Here is a 15,891-nt window from a genome sequence, read left to right as displayed (position 1 = left end):
TCTTCTGGACCCTGGAACAAGTCTTCCTTTTCCAGAATTGTGTCGTCTAATAATAATACCCAGATGTAGCTATTAACACCTGAAAATTGGCCAATTGGAATTTAAAATGTGCTATAAACGTAGAATACACTTCCATTTTCAAAGACTTTGCATGAAAAAGGAATGTGAAATATCTCAATAATAATTTTATATCATTTGCATGGTGAAATAATATTTTAATATAGTGAGTTAAATAAAATGTATTATTAAAATTAATTATGCTTATTCCTTTTTACTTTTGGAATGTGGCTACTTGAAATTTTAAAATTATATATGCAGCTCACACTTGCAGCTGATATTCTATTTCTGTTGGACAGCACTGGTCTATCATTTAGTTCTCTCAGTGAATTCATGAACTCTCCCATTATTGAGCTCTACCCATGTGTCAAGCACTGTTGAAAGAATATAGTAGTGAACAAAATAGGCAATGCCCCTGCCCTCATGGAGTGTGCATTCTAGAAGGAAGAGATGAACAGGAAAACTAAATATATACTCTAAATAATCTATGGAATAATAAAATAATTATAATAACTAAGCAACTAAGTACTACCGTCAAAATTTGGGACAATAGGCTAAGGCAATATGTGGAGGAAAATGTATAGTTTCAAAAGTATTTACCATAAAACCAGAGAGAGTTAAAGCAAACAAGCTAAATGTTCAATAAAGAAGTTGGAAGAGAGCAAGAGAGATGATGACAGCTTGAACTATAGTAGGGGAGATGGAGAAAAATTGGGAATTTTTTTTGAAGATTGAGACAATAGGATGGATGGATGCTTCTGGAACTCAGTGGAAAGGGTATAACCTAGAGATATAAACCTGGGAGTCATCAGCATACAGGTGGTATTTAAAGCAATAGTCAAGAGAGCAAGTGCAGATAGAGTACAGGACCTAGGTGAACTCATCAGAGCCCTCGTTCTGAACCTAAACTGGTTAAAATCTTTTTGGGGGTCCCAGCATATGTTAGGTACAGAGAGGCTGCCTCTAATCAAAAAAGCCCACCTGGTGTGTAAACCAGAACACCGAACAAGGCATGTAATTTTCAGGTAGACCAGATGCCACCATCATCATCATTACCATCATCCATTCATTCATTTATTCAATATCTCACACAGATGGTATTATTACCCCTGTTATAGGAAAGGAGAAAGTGAGCTTTAGTAACTTTGTCCACAACAGTGGTGGGATTCTATCCCATACATCTAGTGCTGCATTGACAGTACAAGGATGCCCACTGCCACATTGTTCATAACAGCAAAAAACTGGACACAGCATCAACTGCCATCATTAAGGGAGTGTTCATACAATTATAGGTATGAGTGATATAGACTGAGACATTTAAGATCTATTCCAAAACTCAATGGTAGATGCAGTAGTGGGAACACTGCACATGGAGTCCACCACTGGGACTCAAGCCCAGCTCCACAACTGATAGGTGTGTGACCTGTAGCAAACCACATCACCTCCCTGAGCCTCAGCTTCCTCATCTGTTCAGTGGGGGACAAGACTCCCTTTCCTAGTAACCCCACAGGTTGGCAGTGACAGGCACATAGAAACAGATGTGAAAGCTTTTCATTTCAATAGAGGGCTATGCAAACAGGAGTGATGGCTGCTGCTTCCAGAACTCCAAACAGGCCTGGCTCCACTCACGTGATTCCTAGAACTCAGGGAGGCCCAGTCCTGCTAGCAGTGGGACAGGGTCAGATTTCGAGATCCCCATGCCTCTCTAGCTTTGCACACACACAGAGTATCACCCTTTGACTCCAGTTACCAGGGCCTCCCTGCCTTGAGTCTCTACTTTGAAGGGTCTTTCTCTGGCCTTCCAATGGCCAATGCTACTGCCCACAGGGCAAGGAATCTGGAGGTCCAAGAGGATGTGCCCACCTGTAGCCCCTCCCCATTCCTAGACCACGCTGCAGTTCCCCAAGTCCCCAGAATTCCCTGCCTACATGTCCTGAGCCGGCTTCCAGGACCTGCATAAATTCTTCTTTGGGTCTTTCCTCCCAAGAGTGGACTGTCCCCACTGTGTGCATCCTGCCTCAAAGGGCCAAAAGGAGGTTATCTGCATGGGGATAAGGGAGGTGGAAAGGAATGGGAGATGCAGAGTACAGTGACCATATGCATGTAGGGAGACCCCTCATGGTGCAGGACAAAGCTGGGGACGGAAGAGAAGAGGATGGGCTCCAGACCAGAGCTTCCATTTGTACGCTTGCCCCAGACCTCTCAAACACTGGGGTTGCACATAAACATCATAACACTGATCATATCCCTCCCCTCCCCTGGGAAAGCTGGTGATAAAACACAGGGAGCAAAAACAATCATTGCTGGGGCCTAATTATGGCGAGCAGCCTGTTAGTGCTGTATATAGACTCTGCTTTGGGGGAAATGTGCTGATTTATGCAGTTCCCAACATTTAAAGGTGGAGACCAGACTGGCTGAATCAGATGAGATTGTTCTTTGGGACAAATTACAACCCTGAGCTGCTGAGCAAAAATGTGTAAAAGATTGCCTGTCCTTCCTTCCCCTGACATGCAACTAGCTTCACCTTGGGTTCTCTGGCCATTCCTTTGAACCAAAGGCTCAAGTTGGCCACGTGGGTATTGAAGCAGAAGTCAGTAATTACAAAGCACTTGCCCTGTGCAAAGCTCTGGGGAAACTGAGGCATCTCAAACCAAGGCCTCCAGGAGCTCACAGCTCAGTGAGCTCAAACAGATCCTCTTGGCATGAAGGCTGTCTCGCTGTGGAAGATTACAAAAACACAATCCCCTCCACACCCCATATGTGCACCTTCTTGCTGTTACTTTGAGTCCCCTTCAACTCTGACTCGGCTCAGTCAGGTGACTTGTTTTGGCCAACAGGACGTTAGCAAACAGGATGCAAGCAAAGATTTGCAAAGCTCTTGAGAAGTGGGGCTTGTCCCCTTTGTCGGCTCTTGGAATCCACCATGTGAAGAAATCTGGGCCACCCTCCTGGAGGATGAGGACCACACAGAGCTATGCAGAGAGAGACTGCCTGTCCATCATCTCAGACATCCCAGTGAGGCCATCATAAGCCAGCCAGCCCCAGTCAACCCACTGGCACACTGCAGACTCATGAGTGAGCCCAGGCTGGTCCAGAAGAACCACCCAACTGAGCCCAGCCCAAACTGCCAAACTACAGAATTGCGAACTAAATAAATGGCTATGATTTTAAGCCCTCCACAGCAAAGGAGAGGACTCAGCCAGACCTACAAAGATGAGTAGGATTTACCAAGTAGACAAACCAGGAAGGGTAAACCAGGCAGAGGGAACAGCATAAGCAAAGGCATAGAGGACTCTTCAGAGAATTATGAGTCACCCAATACGACTAGATCACAGGACCTCTGGGAAAGACGAGGCTGGTGAGTTAGGCAGAGGCCTTGCCACGGGGGACCTCAGTGCTGAATATGGAAGTTTGGACTTTATCCAGAAAGCAGTGGGAAGCCACTGGAGGAATCTGAGCAGGAGGGGGCCAAGGTGAGCTGTGTAATTTCAAGGTCCCTTCGGCAGCAGTGAGGGGAATCAGGTGCCCACCGTCCACCTCCAGCAAGGGGCCAGCGCCACCAGCCTCTAAGGGATGTCAGGCAGCAGCCCTTCCTCCCTCCTCCCCTCACCTCGACCTCAGACAGGAGGTGCTGCCAGGATCCCCAGACAAATGCACTTCAAATGAACCAAGAGAAGTCAATTTCCAACCCCAGTTTCCACGTCTAAGACAACAGCAGTGTTATCTCAAGGGCAGTGACAGGCACGTTGGATTCTCAGAGTCAGTGACAAGGGAGGCAAGTGTGGACAGTGAGAAGACAGCTTTGGAAAATCAGCCTTTTTCAGAGTCGGAGAGGACCTCAAGGGCCAGCTGCCCCAGCCCCCTCTGAAGTAGGTCTCTACCACATACCGTTTCTTACATAGCTCCAGTGACGGGGTGCTCAGCACTTCCTCTGCCCAAAGTTCTTCATCACAGACTTATGATTGATCCATGCCTCCTGCTTCTGTCCACAGCAGCCTTCAGAGGTGACAAGATGCACTGAAACCCCTGATTTGTCTCTTCTCCAGACTGAACGTAATTCTGGAGTGATCTGCACAGAATGAAAAGGGCAGCACTTACTTCATTCCGAAAACCAAATGTCTATCGGTGTAGCCTATATAAGCTTTCATGGCAGTTACATCAGTACCGCCCCAGGTCACCTTCAGGACCCCTCTCTCGATAAGGTGGTATTTTGTACGTCCTTCTATTATAGCTGAACTGCAATTCTTTTCCTACGTGACAAAATGATTGAAAAACGAGCCCTAGAGCAAATGAATCTTTGTCCCTTCACCACCCCAGCCCAAGGTCTGGGATAGAGTAGCAGCTCATAAAACATCCGCTGAATGAATAAGCCTATTTCCTAAAGAGTAAGGGCTATGGGATGGGACATACTAAGCAAAACAGCCTAGTACCAAACATATGGGCTCAGGAAGAAGACTGCTTGGGTTCAAGGCCTTGTTTTCACTAGCCCTTCCCTTGTAGGCCCACAGTTCCCAAACTATGTGCCAAGACACCCCTGGGCACTGCGGCAAACACAGAGGGGTACCACTGGTTGTCTTAAATGTTCAAGGGGAACACAGTGATATCTGCCGTACATCCACAAACTACAGCTCACGGTAGTCACAGTTTCAACATTAATTTGTGCTACATTCCTTCCGATGACACCAGATCCTTGCAAAGCTGGGTTTTCAGTGGTTACAGTAATAAAAAACAAATACCATGTGAAAACCAAAGTGGATCAAGAAATGAAGATGGCAATGTCACACCTGAGTCTAAGTTTTGAGAAGATGTGCAGAGCCCAACAGGCACACACAACCCATTACTATGTAATTCTGCTTCTTTAAGATGGAATAAAATTTTTTTCAATTTGTGTGAATTATTTTTTCCAATAATTACTAAGCTGTTAGGACATAAATATTTATAAGTAGTTGTTTGGACCTAACTACTTAATAAACAGAACTACTAGGTATTTCTTTTGGCCTTTGGATACCATGAAAAAAATACTGAGATATTAAGGATTGTGGGAAACTATGGGAATCTGTTTTAGGCATTTTACATCACTTCTCTGGACCTTAGTTTCCCTAAATATAAACTGGGGGATGACAATAATAGAACATAAGGCTGTTGATAGGATTGATTAAGTGAGGATATATGCAATATTCAGGATGATACCTGGTACATAATAACTGCTTTATACATGTTACTATGACATAGAGAAGCCGAATCAGTAACTGACAAGATTATAGGGGAAATGTCTAAAACACAGCAGAGAACCATTTTCTAACATTCTCTTCTTGTATTAATAATGTGACTGCCATATACCAAGTGCTCTGACATTCATTACAAAGAGCACTGCCTGGGAGTCTTAAGGAGATGTGTTCCAGCTGCAGTTCAGCTCTGAAACCTTAAGCAAGGCACCCCCTTCTCCCTAAACCTCAGTCTCCATATCTGTATGTTATACATGCAGTGGTGACCCTGGAGTTGGGGGGAAGGGAGTTAAGACTCTCTTCAGGTGTGCAAACACCAACAGGGACCAGACCCCAGATGGGAGACTGACTCCTGTACAATAAATAGTACAAACCTATTTGTACCTTCCTACTACCTTCCTACTACTAGGAAGTAGGTGATTAATATTGCACAATTGATATGCTAATTAAAACCATCTTTATCAGCTTGTTGCTGCAAATTCCCCCAAGCTCTGGAGGCCGCAATCTGAAAGAATGAGTTTCTCAACTCAATCTGAGTCTACGAAACCACATGCTTCAAACTGATTCAGACCTTTCACTAAATTAGACCATCTCAGAATGTGTTGGAATAGTGAGGTTTTGCCAGCTGTATAATCAGTTCCTTATTCAATTCCTTAAATAGAGATTTGTTGATAAACCAACCTACTGTTTTTAAAATGAAGTTTTTGGAGAAAAAATAATAAAGCTTTCCTTTAAAAAAGATTTCAGTCTTCATTAGATCAAATTTCCTTTGCCTTTTTGCCTCTAGGTTTCCTAGGCACTCTGAATTTTTTTTTTTTAATGCTGAGTTATTCCTTTATTAGATAATCATTGAAATCGACCTCATTCTCACAGAGGGGTGATTATGGGCACAGAAAATGCATTCACTCCTTTTACAAGGCTGGTGGCTGACAGAAATGATTCTGCTGGTAGCTTCAGTGGAAATGTTGCGTTTTATAAAACGAGTACTGAGATTATTATAAAGCTGGTTTTGGCATGTTTTCCTAAATTAAAAAATAATGAAAATGGAAAAATGGTTTCTCTCAGATGAAGGGCTCTACAAGTAGAAATAAGACTACAGAGTCTAAACTCCTCTAGCCTCTTCCCTCCCCAACTAACGAAAGAAGAAGAGTGTCACTCCCTGACCTCACCCTCCAGTCTCTGGGGCCACCCAAGTCTGTCTCTGAGCCTGAAGCACAAAGCAGACCTACCCATGGTTCCCAGATCCTCCCTGTGGGCACATGGCATTTAAACATTGTGACATCAGAATGTTTAGACTTGACTCAACAAAACAAACAATTATCTTTTGGCTTTTGAAAAATCACCTTACCCCATCCTTGAGACTGACCCCATGACCTCATAGAAACCTCTGGTAAAAGGGAAGTCCTCTCACAGTTTCCTACAAAGCTGCTAGAGCCAGATGGCCAAGGTTCAAATCTTGGCTCTGCCACTTAACTAGCTGTGTAACCTTGAGCAAATGATTTAATCTTTTTGTGCTTTGCTTTTCTCATCTGCCCAGTGGAAGTAACAACTGAGACATAATATTTGTAAAGTTCTTGGAAGAGGCGCTGGCATACATTATTTGACGAAAGCAAGCTGCTGGGGTTTTGTCTTGTGTCTGGCCAACAGCCGATCCCTCTTCCCTCCTGCCCATCCTGTACATCTGCACCTTAGGAGGGTCTATTTACCTGGTGAACTCGCTGCTCACTTTCTAACCGTTGTCACTCCTGCCTTCTGCTGCAGACAAACATCTGTTAGGCCTTTACATTGCTCCACAACCTTCTGATTTGTCCCAGTCTGTCTGCTGCAGGAAAGAGAGTGGGGCGTGAGAGGGTGGTCACATTCCACATCTCAGGTGAGTCCCTGGGATGGCCACCAAGTGTGGGTTCTTAGCTTCACGCAGGGAAGAATTCAAGAGCAAGCCACAGTAAAGTGAAAGAAGGTTTATTCAGGGAGATACACACTCCATAGACAGAGTGTGGGCCACCTCAGAAGGTGAGAGGCCCTGAAATATGGGGTGGTTAGTTTTTATAGGCTGGGTAATTTCATAGGCTAATGAGTGGGAGGATTATTCCAAGTATTTTGGGGAAGGGGTGGAGATTTCTAGGAATTGGGTCACTGCCCACTTTTTGGCCTTTTATGGTCGGCCTCAGAACCGTTATGGCACCTGTGGGTGTGTCATTTAGCATATGCCAGAGTATTACAATGAGCATATAATGAGGCTCAAGGTCCGCTGGAAGTTGAATCTTCTGCCATCTTGGACCTAGTTGGTTCTAACCAGTTTATGTTGTGTCCTCAATGGCTATGTCATTCTTTTAAAGGTTGTGCCCTTTCTGTCTCATGTCCTCTTGTTTTCTCCATGGAGACTGTTTTAGACCTGCCTCTCCCACCGAACCTCTGACACTCACTCTCAGCCCATCTCTCCTTCACAGTGAAAATAATGCCATCAAACAGAACCCCTCAACTTCCTTCCATACCCCTCACTCTGTCCTGCTTCCAGGCACATCCCCTCACTCCCTCACCTTGCTTTCCTGCCAGAGTGGAGAAGGTCCCATCACCCTGCCGTCTGAGGCTGGTTCTCATTCTTGGTGGGGTCTGCCAGTGTGGTTGTGCAGGGCGGGCACTGCACAAGGGTGCTTAGCCAAGGTGCCAGGAGGAACTGAAATCCAACCCACCTTAGCTTTCCAAGTCCTACCCCCTGGCAAGAGATGCCCAGACATGCGTGCCCTTTCTAACTCATCCACCCAGAGTGGCCCATTTTTCAAATATGAACAGAAGTATCTTATAGGCAAGTAGGAATCCTGGCCCCAAGCTCAAAATTTCAGACACCTCTGCTTTTTCAGAGCCCTTTCTCATTCGGTTACCTCTTTATTAGCCTCTCCTTCTCTACCAGGTTCTACTGTCAGTTCACAGCTGTCGTGGCAGAAGACAACATTAAAGAAAATTGGCCAACACTTGGAAATGAGGCAAGAAAATTACTGTGTTCTTTCAGTGCTGGGTGTTGCCAAGCAGTTGCCCCATTCCGCATTATCCGATTCTCTAGAAACTGTACACTGTCCAGTACGGTAGCCATCAGCCACATGTGGCTATTGAGCACTTGAAATGTGGCTGGTCCAAACTGAGATGAGCTATAAGTGTTAAACACACACTGGATTTCAAGGATTTAGTAAGAAGAAAAACGTCAACTATCTCATTAATGTTTATGTTACACATTGTATTAGTTCCCTACACCTGCAACAAAGTACCACAAACGGGGTGGCTTACCACTGTAGACACTTATTGTCTCATAGTTCTGGGATTTTGAAGTCCAAAATCAAGGTGTCAGCAGAACAATGCTCCCTCTGAAACCTACAGTGAACCCTTCCTCACCTCTTCCCAGCTCATGGTGGTGGCTGTCGATCTTCAGTGCTCCTTGGTTTGGAGCTGCATCACTTCAATCTCTGCCTCTGTCATCACACGGCCTTCTGGCCTTCTCCCTGTACGCCTGTATCATCACGTGGAATCTGCTTGTCTTAGAAGGACACCAGTCATTACTGAATGAAGGGTCCATCCTACTTCAGTACGACCTCATCTTAACTAATTACATCCGCAAGTAATGTATTTCCAAATAAGGTTACTTCAGCATACCTTAGAACAGAGGTCCTCAATCCCCAGGCCATGGACCAGTAGAGGTCCATGGCCTGTTAGGAACCGGGCCGCACAGCAGGAGGTGAGCAGCAGGCGAGTGAGTGAAGCTTCATCTGTATTTACAGCTGCTCCCCATCACTCACATTACCACCTGATCTCCACCTCCTGTGAGCATTATGGTGAGTTGTATAATTATTTCATTATATATTACAATGTAATAATAAATAGAAATAAAGTGCACAATAAATGTAATGCGCTTGAATCATCCCGAAACCATTGCCCCCACCCTGGTCTGTGGAAAAATTGTCTTCCATGAAACCGGTCCCTGGTGCCAAAAAGGCTGGGGACTGCTGCCTTAAAACTTCAGCATATCTTCTGGGGTGACATAATTCAACCCACAACACATGTTTAAATGATACTATGGTGAACACATTGAGTTAAAGTAGATAAAATGAGTAATTGCGTATGTGGTTTACTTCGGGGCTCACATTATATTTCTTTTGGACAGCGTTGCTTTAGCAGTGTTTACTGTAGTTACTATTGATCAGGCTTCTTTACAACTCTGAAAGCATAGATGCTAACCCTAAAAACCAAGTGACCGATGAATTTTTATCCTGTAGAGAAGTAAATGAAAAGATGAGAACCCAAAGCTTACGGATTTCTTTTACATGTACTTTAGCAATCATCTTATTCCAACATTCTTTCTTTCAAGTGACTATAAATATTTCTGCCTCATACTTTTTTGAACTCTCCTTACCATCTTGCTGGTTCCCTCATTTCAAGGAGTTAATTAAATCTTTGACACATGCTCACTTTATGGAAAGTTAGGTTTTCAACATTTTGGAAATTATATTTTGACATGGGGATTCTGAAGATAATGGAGTCTGAAAGGACTTCTTTTTCTTCCCATCCTCACTCCAGACTATTGCCTTTCCTGAGTAAGAGCTGGTTCCTGAGGAAATCACCGCTGTGAGACTCCTTCCCTCCTGGACAGTTGTTAACTAGTGAGCAGTGCAGGGGTAAGAGTCAAAAGTAGCTGCACCAGGGAAAAACTGGGCTTTCAGGATCTATAGACTCGGCATGAGTTGCTGAGCCTTCCTGAACTTTAAAGTGCCAGGAAGTTTCTGGCGTGGTCTGAGCTACCCACCCTCAAGTCTGGAAGAGTTCAGAGAGACCAGGGAACAGAGAAGCCTCCTTTGGATGTGTTGGCAGGGGGCCAACAGCCTCCCATGGATTACAGGTCTTCAGGGCCAGAGACCCTTTTCCTCTGCCCATCTTTAAAGACACATCTCAGCCAGAGCTAAACCCTAAGGAGCAGACAGCAAAAGATAACAGCCCAACCGAAGGACCTCAGAGGAGGATGAGGTAGAACAATCAGACCACATGGCCACTGAACAGAACTGCAGCTGGAAGAGACCAATTAACACCTGAATTTTAAAAATGATAGCAGGCTATAAGAAGAGACAAAAGCCCATCACAAAAAGATTTGAAACTTAAAAACAAGAACTTTGAGCTTAAAAAAAAAAACCCACAGATGAATTAAAGGAAAGGATGTCATTTTTGAGCCCTGAATCAGAAACCTGGAAGATCAAGTATAAGAAATATCTTAAAGCTTAGAGAAAAAAGACAACAAGATAAAAGTCATGAAGGAAAAAAAAGATAAAAGATTTAGAGGAAAGATCCAGGAAACCTAACATGCAAAGACACGAGTGCCAGATGGAGACAAAACAAGAGTAGGAAATGAGGCAAAAATTAAGCTCAGACCAGAAGAAAACTTCCCTGAACTGAGAAAAGGTCTGGATAGCCTGTACAGTCCATGGAGACAAAAGGACTGCTGGCTAAGTAATTATTCACATGATAGGGTAGAAGAAAGATACTCAAGGATATGCAAGAACTCACCATAATCGTGGTGAGCCGGCAGACAGATGACAATGTGTGTGAGCCACAAAATAGCTGCTGTTTCACCTCTGCCTTCAAAATCTCCCAAAAGAATCTCTCTTGAGGCCCACACTAACAAGAAATATATACATAAGAGAATTGTAAAATGTTGCTCAGCCTAGCCAAGTTCACATATTTCAAAGCCACTACAACCAGCTAAGGCTGAAAGAAATTAACAGATACCGTTAGCCCCATCCTCACCGAGTGGCTTCTGGTCAATGAGCAAGCAAGTGGTATGAGGGCTTAGCTATTTCTGCCCAATGAGGGACTCCTTTCATGGGCAACTGTTGCCTCAGAGCTCCCTTGTCAGCCTGGCAGAGACAGTATTAGATGTACATCATGATGTGATGGCTCCCCTGCCCAAGCCTGCATCCTGCCATTTCCTTTCACAGGTGTTACTATACCATAAATCTGTCTCAGCATCTGCATCTCAGAAATTCCAACCCACGTAAAATAATGTTAAAGCAGCTATTATAACTATGCTCAAGGACTCAAAAGAAAATATGCTTCAAAAAAATGAACAAATAGGGAATTTCAACAGATGAATAGAAACTACAGAAAAGAACCTAATGAACATTCTAGAACTAAAAATCCAATACCTGGATTTATTTTCAAAAGTTCACTGGATGAGTTTAACAAGAGACTGAAGGTCACAGAAGAGTAAATATGCTGGAAGGTAGGTAGAAGTTATCCAATCTGAAGAACAGAAAGAAAAAGACAAAAAAAAAAAAATTTAACAGAAACTCAGGGATCTGTGGAGCAATACTAAAAGGTTTAACGTATGTATAAATGGAGTCCCAGAAGGCAAGGAGAGAAGGGGACAAAAAAAAAAATTTTTTTAAAGAAATAATGGCCAAAATTTTCCCATTTAGGTGACAGTTACAAATTTACAGAGTCAAGCTCAACAAACCCCAAGCAGGAAAAAATACAAAGAAAACCACATATGGATATATCACACCAAACCGCTGAAAATCAAAGACAAAATATCATGAAAGCAGCCAGAGAAAAATTACACGTGGCAGGGAGCAGTGATTTGAATGACTTCTGACTTTACATCAGACATAATGGAGGAGAAAAGACAATAGAATAATGTCTAGAGTGATGAAGGAGAAACTGTCAACCCAGAATTCTAAATCCACTAAAATATACTTCAAAAATGAATGTATTGCTGCATAAGAAATTACTGCAAACTTGGTGGCTTTAAAACAACACGTTTATTATCTCACATTGGGTCAGAGATCAGAGGATGACTCAACGGTGTCCTCTATAAGGCTACCCTCAGGGCGTCAGCCGGGGCTCAGTCCTCATCTGGAAGCTTGACTAACAACAATGAATCCTTTTCCAAACTCACTTAGGTTGGTGGCAAAATTCATTTCTGAAAGTCTGTAAGATGAGGCCATCCTCAACTAGATGCTGCCTACAATTTCTTGCCCTGGCAGCTTGCTTGCTCAGAGCCAGAAAATGAATGAGAACCTCTAGAGTCAGCTAGCAAGGCAGAGTCTTTTACAATGTAACATAATCATGGGAGTGGCAACCCATCACCTTTGCCATATTCTATCAGTTAGAAGCAAGTCACAGGTCCCGCCCACACTCAAGGGGAGGGGCGGGGTCCATAAAGGCATGAACACCAGAAGGTGGGGATCACTGGGAGACACCTCAGGGTCTGTCCACCACAATGAATGGGAAATAAAAAACATTTTCAAATGAATAACAACTAAGATAATTAATTGCCGCAGACCTGCACTACAAGGAGTACTAAATGAAGTTCATCAAGTGAAGTGAAATGACATAGATGGAAACTCATAACTTCAAGAAGGAATGACAATCCCTGGAGATATTAAATATGTAGGTAAATATAAAACATTAGATTCATCTTAATTTCTAAGAAGAATGCATCTGACCATTTAAAGTAAAAATTATACCATTGTATGGTAGGTTCATAATGTAATATGTATGATAAATATAGCATAAAGGTTGGGGTGGCAGTAAATTATTAAATTTTGTGTGAAATGGTAAAAATATTAAATCTAAGTAAAACGTGGCCAAAGTTCAGAATGAATAGTGTAATCACTAAGCAGCTGCTTTAAAAAATGCAAAAATGGGGGCTTCCCTGGTGGCGCAGTGGTTGAGAGTCTGCCTGCTAATGCAGGGGACACGGGTTCGCACCCTGGTCTGGGAAGATCCCACATGCCGCGGAGCGACTGGGCCCGTGAGCCACAGCTGCTGAGCCTGCGCGTCTGGAGCCTGTGCTCCGCAACAGGAGAGGCCACGATGGTGAGAGGCCCACGCACCGCGATGAAGAGTGGCCCCCGCTTGCCACAATTAGAGAAAGCCCTAGCACAGAAACGAAGACCCAACATAGCAATCAATCAGTCAATAAAAAATTTTTTAAAAAATGCAAAAATGTATAGCTAAAAAGTCGATTAATAAATTAAAATGGAGTTCTTAAAATTATTTATTTAACCCAAAAGAAGACAGAAAAAGTGGAACAGAGAAACAATACATACATATATATATATAAGACAGACAAATAATAAAACTGTAAACCTATACCAAATCATATCCATAATTATAGTATCTGTAAAAGACTAAACACTCCAATTACTGGGCATATACCCTGAGAAAACCATAACTCAAAAAGAGGCATGTAGGGCTTCCCTGGTGGCGCAGCAGTTGAGAATCTGCCTGCTAATGCAGAGGACACGGGTTTGAGCCCTGGTCTGGGAAGATCCCACATGCCGCGGAGCAGCTAAGCCCGTGAGCCACAACTACTGAGCCTGCGCGGCTGGAGCCTGTGCTCCGCAACAAGAGAGGCCGCGATAGTGAGAGGCCCGCGCACCACGATGAAGAGTGGCCCCCGCTTGCCGCAACTAGAGAAAGCCCTCACACAGAAACGAAGACCCAACATAGCCAAAAATAAATAAATACATAAATAAATAAATTAATTAAAAAAAAAAAAGAGGCATGTACCACAATGTTCACTGCAGCACTATTTTCAATAGCCAGGACATGGAAGCAACCTAAGAGTCCATTGACAGATGAATGTATAAAGAAGACGTGGCACATATATACAATGGAATATTACTCAGCCATAAAAAGAAATAAGGGACTTCCCTGGTGGTGCAGTAGTTAAGAATCCGCCTGCCAATGCAGGGGACACGGGTTTGAGCCCTGGTCCAGGAAGATCCCACATGCCATGGAGCAACTAAGCCCATGCACCACAACTACTGAGCCTGTGCTCTAGAGCCCATGAGCCACAACTACTGAAGCCTGCGTGCCACAACTACTGAAGCCCAAGTGCCTAGAGCCTAAGCCACCGCAATGAGAAGCCAACGCACCGCAACAAAGAGTACGCCTGCTCACCACAACTAGAGAAAGCCCATGCACAGCAATGAAGACCCAACGCAGCCAAAAATAAATAAATAAAATAAATAAATTTATAAAAAATAAAGAAATGAAATTGAGCTATTTGTAGTGAAGTGGATGGACCTAGAGTCTGTCATAAAGAGTGAAGTAAGTCAGAAAGAGAAAACAAATACCGTATGCTAACACATATATATGGAATCTAAAAAAAAAAAAATTGTTCTCATGAACCTAGGGGCAGGACAGGAATAAAGACGCAGATGTAGAGAATGGACTTGAGGACACGGGTAGGGGGAAGGGTAAGCTGGGATGAAGTGAGAGAGTAGCATTGACATATATACACTACTAAATGTAAAATAGATAGCTAGTGGGAAGCAGCTGCATCGCACAGGGAGATCAGCTTGGTGCTTTGTGACCACCTAGAGGGGTGGGATAGGGAGGGGGGGAGGGAGACTCAAGAGGGAGGTGATATGGGGATATGGGGATATATGTATACATATAGCTGATTCACTTTGTTATACACCAGAAACTAACACAACAATGTAAAGCAATTATACGCCAATAAAGATGTTAAAAAAAAAAATTAACCACTGAAATTGCTTAAAATAGTGGAAAGTAGAAATATGTTAGAAATTAGTATACATTAATTAATGTATGATTAATACATTAGTAATTGTTTAATGGTAATGTTTATGGTCCTAAATAATAAAAAATTGGGGGAAAAAAATTAACAGATAATGTCAGAATGGATTAAAGAACAAAAACAAATACAGAACAGGCTATATTCTGACTACAAAGCACACTTTAAATATAATAATACAGATAGATGAAAGGAAATGGATGAGAAAAGATGTATCATACAGCATACAATTAGGGCATAAAAAGGCTGGAATGGGGGCTATGTTATTTCAAATAAAGGAGACTTCAAGACAAAGAGTATTATAAGAGATTAAAAGGGACATTTCATGATGGTAAAATGGTCCATTTTCATCAGGACATAAAAATTTATAATTACATCTAATGATAAAGCTTCAAAATGCATGAAACAAAAATTGACAAAATCTAACACTCCTCTCAGAAATTGACAGAACAACTAGACTTTTTAAATCATTACAAATTTAAAAGACTTGAACAGTGCCATAAACCACCTGGATCTGATTTAAATTTATAGAACACTATACCCCAAAATAGCAGAATACACATTTTTCTTTTCAAATGCTCATAGTACAATTCACCAAGATGGACCATATCCTGGGCCATAAAACAAGTCTCAATAAAATTAAATTGAAGTAATACAGAGTGCATTTTCTGTCCATGATGGAATTAAATTTTAAATCGTTAGCATTTAGACACATAGAAAAAAAACAAATATTTGAATATTAAGCAACAAACTTATAATCATTGAGTCTATGAAGAAGTCATAAGGGAAAATTTTAAACATTTTTATATGCATAATAAAAATACAATACATCAAAATTTGTGGGATGCAGCTAAAGTGATGCTTGGTGGGAACTTCATAATCTAAATATTTATACTAGAAAATCAAATAGATGCACAATAAATTACCTAAGTTTCCACCTCAAGAAACTAGAAAAATAAGAGCAAAGCAAACCCAAAGGAGGTAGAAATCAGGATTTTTTTTAAGAACAGAAATTATCAAAAT

The 15,891-nt window shown here is 42.5% G+C and overlaps 1 long non-coding RNA gene across 4 annotated transcripts in view; it reads right to left on the bottom strand.

The window, feature by feature from the left end:
* LOC309645381 overlaps window positions 1-15,891 on the bottom strand; it is a 153,330-nt gene that overhangs the window by 107,102 nt on the left and 30,337 nt on the right. For 2 of the 4 annotated variants that reach the window (XR_014254843.1, XR_014254844.1), the window contains exon 2: window positions 3,946-7,104. This is a non-coding gene — a long non-coding RNA (uncharacterized lncRNA). The remainder of the gene's footprint in view (window positions 1-3,945; window positions 7,105-15,891) is intronic. The other 2 variants (XR_014254846.1, XR_014254845.1) reach the window with 2 other exon arrangements.

This window comes from Balaenoptera physalus, assembly GCF_965194825.1.
Source record: "Balaenoptera physalus genome assembly, chromosome: 16".
NCBI classification, from domain to species: Eukaryota; Metazoa; Chordata; class Mammalia; order Artiodactyla; family Balaenopteridae; genus Balaenoptera; species Balaenoptera physalus.
Note: the sequence above shows the minus strand (reverse complement) of the source record. Positions and strands in the feature narration are given on the sequence as shown.